The sequence below is a fragment of the Falco rusticolus genome, chromosome 2 (genome assembly GCF_015220075.1).
Source record: "Falco rusticolus isolate bFalRus1 chromosome 2, bFalRus1.pri, whole genome shotgun sequence".
NCBI lineage: Eukaryota > Metazoa > Chordata > Aves > Falconiformes > Falconidae > Falco > Falco rusticolus.
The window spans coordinates 120,692,325-120,698,712 of record NC_051188.1 but is presented as its reverse complement, the minus strand read 5'-3'; positions in this window follow the sequence as shown (position 1 = coordinate 120,698,712).

The following is a 6,388-nucleotide window of genomic DNA, read 5'->3' as shown; positions in this document are numbered from 1 at the left end:
GACTGATATTTGACAGTGTACCTGACATTTTGAGAAACTTGTTTCTCGTATATATCATGTTAGGCTGATTTCTTTGTTCTGGAAATTTAATAAAACCATTAGTAGAACTGTTGCTGAAAAGAGAGGCTAAAAAGCAGAAGTTTTCCTTTCTGCAAGTTTTCCACTTCTAATTTCACCTGCTGTGCAGTGCTGTTGCAGCTCTGCTTTACAAGAATCAAATTGTCCCTTTGCGTTGTTTTACTTGTTAGGGGTAAGCATTCATAAGTGGGAACTTCTTTAGTAAAAGGATCTGTATGACTTCTTATGTACCACAGGTGACAGCTCCGTGTGCGTGTGACAAAAGCGAAGATGTGAAGCTGTCTGCTGGGAAGGGCGAGGGTGTCGGGGTCTGCTTTGGCTTGGCCACAGCTGTGTGGGTTAAAACATTGTTCCACTCACCACCGTTTAAGTAACAGCAAAAAACCTCAATCACAAATGCACGTTTAATTTACAAAGCACTTACTCCTTAAGTCCAGATCCCTTCATGCTTCATCGCTGCCAGTATGTGTTTGGGCTGTTTGGAAGGCTTCTGTCACCTGCTGGTTGCAGCGGAGGGCTCGATCCGCGTGTTAGGGGAAGAACTTGGTCTCAAAGGTTCTTCTTCTATTCCATGTGTATTATTGAAATGCTTGTGAAACAAAGAAGGCTCTAGTGTCTTTCATTTCCTGATGTGATCAGAAAAATGATTTAAATAGCCAAAAAGCTCAAAGAATAAAAAGTTAGTAATAGAGCAAGTTTACCTAACCTGTTTCATCTGATTCAGTCTCAGTTTATCTTTTTTGCTTTAACTCCCCCTACTTTATATTTTCACAGATGCATAGGAATTCCCTTGCTTTGACCTGTTAGGTTTTTATGCTGTATGTTGGGTAGAACCTTCACACTATGGTTTGTAGACTGAAATCACTTAAAGTGATATTTATCTTTTTTTTTTTTCCTGATGATGTGTATCCAGAGGGGAGTGATCCATGCGAGCGGTACGCACCTGCACGAGACCTGGTGCGGTGGCATGCTGATGCTCCCCACTGTTGGTGCAGGGGCCTGGTGCGTAGCAAAGGCTGGTACGTGGCCTTGGCTTCCTCCTTCGGGGGCTTGTGCAATGCGACAGGCCCACAGGACATCCTTGAGCTCATGCGTTTAAAACTGCAGCGTGGGGAAGGGAGGGCGTGCAGCGCGGTCCTGGCTTTGCCAGCTGCCTTGGAGGGAGGCTGCCGCCAGGATTTGCCACCGGGAGAGCAGTGAGCAGGGTGCATCGCCCCGTGTGTCGACACCCTGTGCGTATCTGGCCAAACCAGCCTGTCTGACTGGGAAAGATCCCTGAGCTACAGCTTCCTGGGGACTGGCAGGGAGCGCTGCTGCAGCACGGCTGGTGTTGGCTCTGTTCCTCTGTTCCCCCTCGCTCGATGGTGGCTGCTGCGGGGACAAGCGGCATCAGTGCGACCCAGGGTGCTGCCCCCGGGCTCACCCAGAGAAAGCCGGGCTCGTGCCCTGGCCTGGGCCACGCTACCTGCAAGCCACGAGGTGACAGGTGCTTATTGCCAGCGTGTTGCGCTGGAAGCTGGAAGTGAAGCGTGCTGCTGGCACGTCCTGCCTGGCAGCCCCTCTGGGCCGGGCGGGGGGCAGAGGCGGCAAGGCGTGTGTGCTCCTCAGGGTGCATGGGCTTGGGCCCCCGGTGGGCTGGGGGGGCATCAGGGTGGTGGCGGGGCCTGGGCGGCAACAGCATGCAAAGGTCTTGCTCTGTGACACCGAGGCGAGGAAGGATGTCGGGGATTTTGCAATGTGGAGGTTTCCAAAGGTGATATCGACTGCGTGGGATGGAAACACTCCTCTGACCCAGCACGCTGAGACACGCACGCGTACATTTCTCCAAATGTGTCAAAAAGGGAACAGTTCTCCCTGCCCCCCACCCCAGTCCCAGCAGCCGCATGCCAGGGACCGTTCTGGGCTCCCTGCACTTGGTTTGGAGCCATGTGTCTTGGAGTCCCACCTGCCTGTAGGTGTGACAGGTGTCATAGGGGGGGGGAACTTCGTAAAGCAAACCCCAGGCGTTTATAAGCAGAACAAGGAGTGCTCGGGCAGGCTCTCACCGTGTGCCGTGTGGCTCCCAGAAGGTGTGTAGCCCACCTGCGGTGGTACCGGTGTTTGGTGGGGAGGGGGACAGGGCCTCGGCAGGGCTGGCAAAGAGCCGAGACCATGGGGACACTGAGCTGGTTGGAACAGGGCTCCTTGTGTTCATCCCACCACAGCTTAGCGCTGCGTCCCCAATTTACAAGGTATTAAGGGACTTCCAGCATCAGCTGTCCTGCTTACAATGCAAAACCAATGTATTTGAAATCAGGGAAATATTTTGTTATCTTCCTGAGTCTGGACCTTTGAGTCTTTCCTGAAATGTTAATTTTCGGTGGTGCTCATCACCCAGACCTGAACTCTCGCGTCAGGCAACCAAGCTTGTATCTGGGCAGTGACTCTCCAAAATCCTGCCCTGGTTACTGCGTCCTCCTCCGCTGCTCGTGTTCCTGGCCTCTTGTGGGCATGTTCAATGGCCTTTTGGGATGAAATAATTGGTCCGCTCTGTGAGCCTGGTGTGGGGAATTGTGCAGGGGCTTCTTTGCCCGGGGTGGGAGAGAGGGGTTATGCAGGAGGATGCCAGAAAATTAAGAGTGTGCAAGTGATTTGGCACGAGCCCCAGACGCGGAGTGAGCACATCACTTAAACCCAAGTGAAAGCGCCGCGTGCCCTGCCCTGCATCCCAGCTGTGCCAGCTGCGTGGGCTCAACAGACCTGTGCCTCCTGAACGGCTGTGGCCAGACGAGGCCTTTGGGACACTGGAAAAGGACCTGGGGTGACTCACAAAAGAACAACGTAACCCACAACGTAGTCTTGGTGGTGGTGTGTCTCCTGACTCCTGGGTAGTTGTGTTTTGAAAACACAGGGCACGAGCACCGCTGGATGAAGCTCTTTTACATGGGAGGTCACTTCACAGCAAAATTCAGTTGATGATGCAGGTGTTGATAACCCAGGTTAGCTTAAGGCTGCCCTTCAGGGGATGATTTTTCTGCCCTCAATATTTTCTTAAATCCCATATTTTCTTTTTCCTAAGTTTCAAAAAGAATCCAGAGGAGTAAACTTGACTGGGATAGAACAGTCCGTCTCCAGTCAGTGTATCCTGCAACATGGAAGATTTGGCAGGCTGTGGTCTGCCAGGGCCCCACGCTGTGCCCACCGGCACCCCCGGGTCAGCCACCCCCTGCATCCATCCTGCCCTCCGTCCCCCTGTCCTGCCCCCCCTCCCCGCTCGCCCTTCCCTGGCCAGCTCGGAAACAGCAAGCGCTTTTCACAAGTGCTCAGCGAGAGCTTGTGGAGATCTGTTATGTTTTGGTTCAGCTTGACACGGGGCTGTGCCTTGTCGCCCTAAATCTCAACTGCAGGTTGGGTGCCATAGCCGGGGCTAGTTCTGCCACTGGCACTATGGCCCCGCCGCAGCACGGCAACCCGCTCCAAAGGGCATCGCAACAGACCCTCCAGGCTGGAAGTGCCTGCTGGAGTTCAGCAGGTGAGAGGCACGGCAAAAGTACCTACGGCGAAAGAACCACAACAAATTTACAGGGTTTTTTCCCTCTCACCATCCTGTGCCCAGTTCTTTCCTCCCCTCCGGTTTTCCCTGGCCGGTGAATCAGGCTTCCCAGCCCCGCCTGCCTTCTTGCTCTCTTGAATCAGCTGCTTTCAGGGAATTCGCTTGTTGCTGGCAAGGCAGCAGCTATTTCTGTCTTCCCCTGTTCCTTCCTTCTCATGGTTTCTTCTGTGTCTGCTTCATCTTTACCTTTTCTTCCCTGTGTAGTTGTATTATTATTATTGGCTTTTGCTGTGTCTCAGTTTTGCCTTTGCTTTGATAAGTAAAAATAGGGGGGGGAAGTTACGGAAAAAAGATACCATGTTAAAAACCCGATGAAAAAATTTGAGAGCTCCAGTTATGAAGAGATATTACAATTATTTCATGTTGTTGTAAAAGGTGTCCGATATGTGTGTACCTTCCAGTCCCCACAATTTCATATCTGCAATTTGAAACACAGCTTCTCCAGGTCAGCGGATTTCTCCATGATGCCCAATCATCCCCATTCTGCACAGCAAACTTTGCTGCAAGCAGAGATCTTGATTTCCGACCAAAGTCATGACTTTCCATCCTGTCCCCGCCACACACCAGCTGTTTGGCTGTGATGATGTTACTCTGCCCTTCTGTGCCCTGGTTTGTTTCTCATAATTTTTGGATTTTTGTTTTCTTTGCAGCAGGGCCCGCTGGTTCACGCAGGCGAGCGGTGCAGTTACAGCTGGCAGCGAGTGTCACCATGGCTGTGGGAGCCGGAGCAGCGCAGCTGCCCTGGTTCGGGAGGCCGTGGCACTGGGCAGAGCGGGGTGGGGGAGCTGTGGGAGCTGAGTGGTGCTCCCAGTGCTGCTCCCACTGCCCGTGGTGTTGGGCCACCCGTGCCCCTGTGCACGGATGCTGCAGCCTCCTCGTTTTGCTGACACACCTCAGTCCCTCGTGAAGGCACCCAGAGGTCCCTGACGGCTGCGCATGTTGCTCTGCAGTGGGAGAGAGCAGGGCAGGGGTCTGGCCCGGGCACGGTGCCGATGCCAGACCTGGGGCACCGCCAGCTTTTGGTGCGCAAAGGACCAAGTAACAGCCCCGGCTGGAACAAACCGCCCTTATTTCAAAGAAGAGTGTTGAGCCCATCAAGATTGTCAGTGGAACATATTCCAGTGATATAACACATCTGCAAACAGGAAGATGGAGCCCACGCAGCGTTTCCTGCCTGCAGGGGAAGGTTTCAAGATGATCACCTTTGGGAAGGAGACGTTTTCCCTCCCTCCCTCCCGCAGCCTGCCGAGGCAGGGCTGACGTGGGGGTGAAGCTTGGTGGGCTTTTGGTTTGTCTGTAAGGTCTGCGCTCGGCTGTGGGAGGCACGGGGGGCGCAAGGGGCAGGGGCTCCATGGCTCCGTGGCTCCGTGCCATGCGCTGGGCGCCTTGACTGTGCTGGGGTCCTGACGGGCACTGGAGCCCAGGGGTGTTGGCTCCGAGGGGACCTGGGTGTCCTGTGCTTGCTCCCCACCTTTGATGAGCACAGTGAATCCCGGCCCATGCTGCTGCTGAAAGGAGGAGAAGGGCAAGTATGATTCGGATGGATCTGCTCACCTTTTAGGAAAATCCTGGAAACTTCTTCCACGCTGAAGGTTATGGTACTGCCTGGAGCAGGTGGCTATTTTACATCTGCTCTGTCTGTGAGCAAGGGGACTACTTTTTCTTGTCAGTTTGGTTTTTTCCAGTGCTCGCCCCTACTTTAATCAGGCTTCTGGCGGTATGGATGTGTCAGCACGACACCAGCTTCTGGGAAACTCATCCCAGCCCTTCTGGGAGCAAACCCCACTGAAACCCAGGCAGTCCCAAGGAGCAGGCTTTGCCCTCCTCTGCCTCCCGACACCTGGAGCGGCTCGTTGGCCTGTGGGATGCTGCATCACCGTTGCTGCTCGGTGGGCTCCTGCTGGCCCGGGGCAACCTGCAGCGCCCGGGCAGGCCAGCGCTGTGGGATGCAGCTTGGCTGCCCTGGCCACCCCGGCAGCGCTGCGGGCAGGAGGGGGGCAGCTGGGGGAACCCTGCCCCGGTCAGGAGAGAACGCCCACCGCCTCGCACGGGTTTCTCTTCACCCCTTTGTTGTACTGCCCTTTTTCGCTGTTCTTGCTGTGAATCTCACATCAGCACCTTCCAGACCCGTTTTTGGCAGCGTTACGCCAGCCTGGGGTTTCCTGCCAGCCCCTTTGGCAGGGGAATGTCCCTGCCAGGGCTCACCCCGCCTGGGAAATTCCACCACGAAGAAAAAGTCCAGGGAGCCACGCTCACACCGCCCTCCTCCACCCCGCCGCTTCCTCTCACATGTCATAACATCCCCCTGCCGCTTCATCAGGGCTGAGAGATAAGTGGCGTGTGACCCGCCACAATAAAACCAGCCCCCTGGGCACTCAGCTGGCAGGGGGTTGTGTAGGGTGTCTTTCTTTTTTTATATATATATATATATTTTATTTTTTTTCCTGTAACCAGAAAGCCAGAGTAAGAAGGACTTTTGCGAGGGAGGGGAAAAAGCAAAGTTTCCTTGCTGCTGCTTCTCTGTTTCATACCGTTAAACCTCAGAGGAACTTTTCAATCATTCACACAGACGTGGACATAAGGAACGATCAGTTCCCAGTGGGTGCAAAGAGCTGGCTCGTTTTCCATAGAGCTAATTCTCGCTTCACTCCTCCGACATGAAGGTACACTATTATCATTTTATTTGCTTTATTGCTTAAAACCTGCAATTGATTGGAA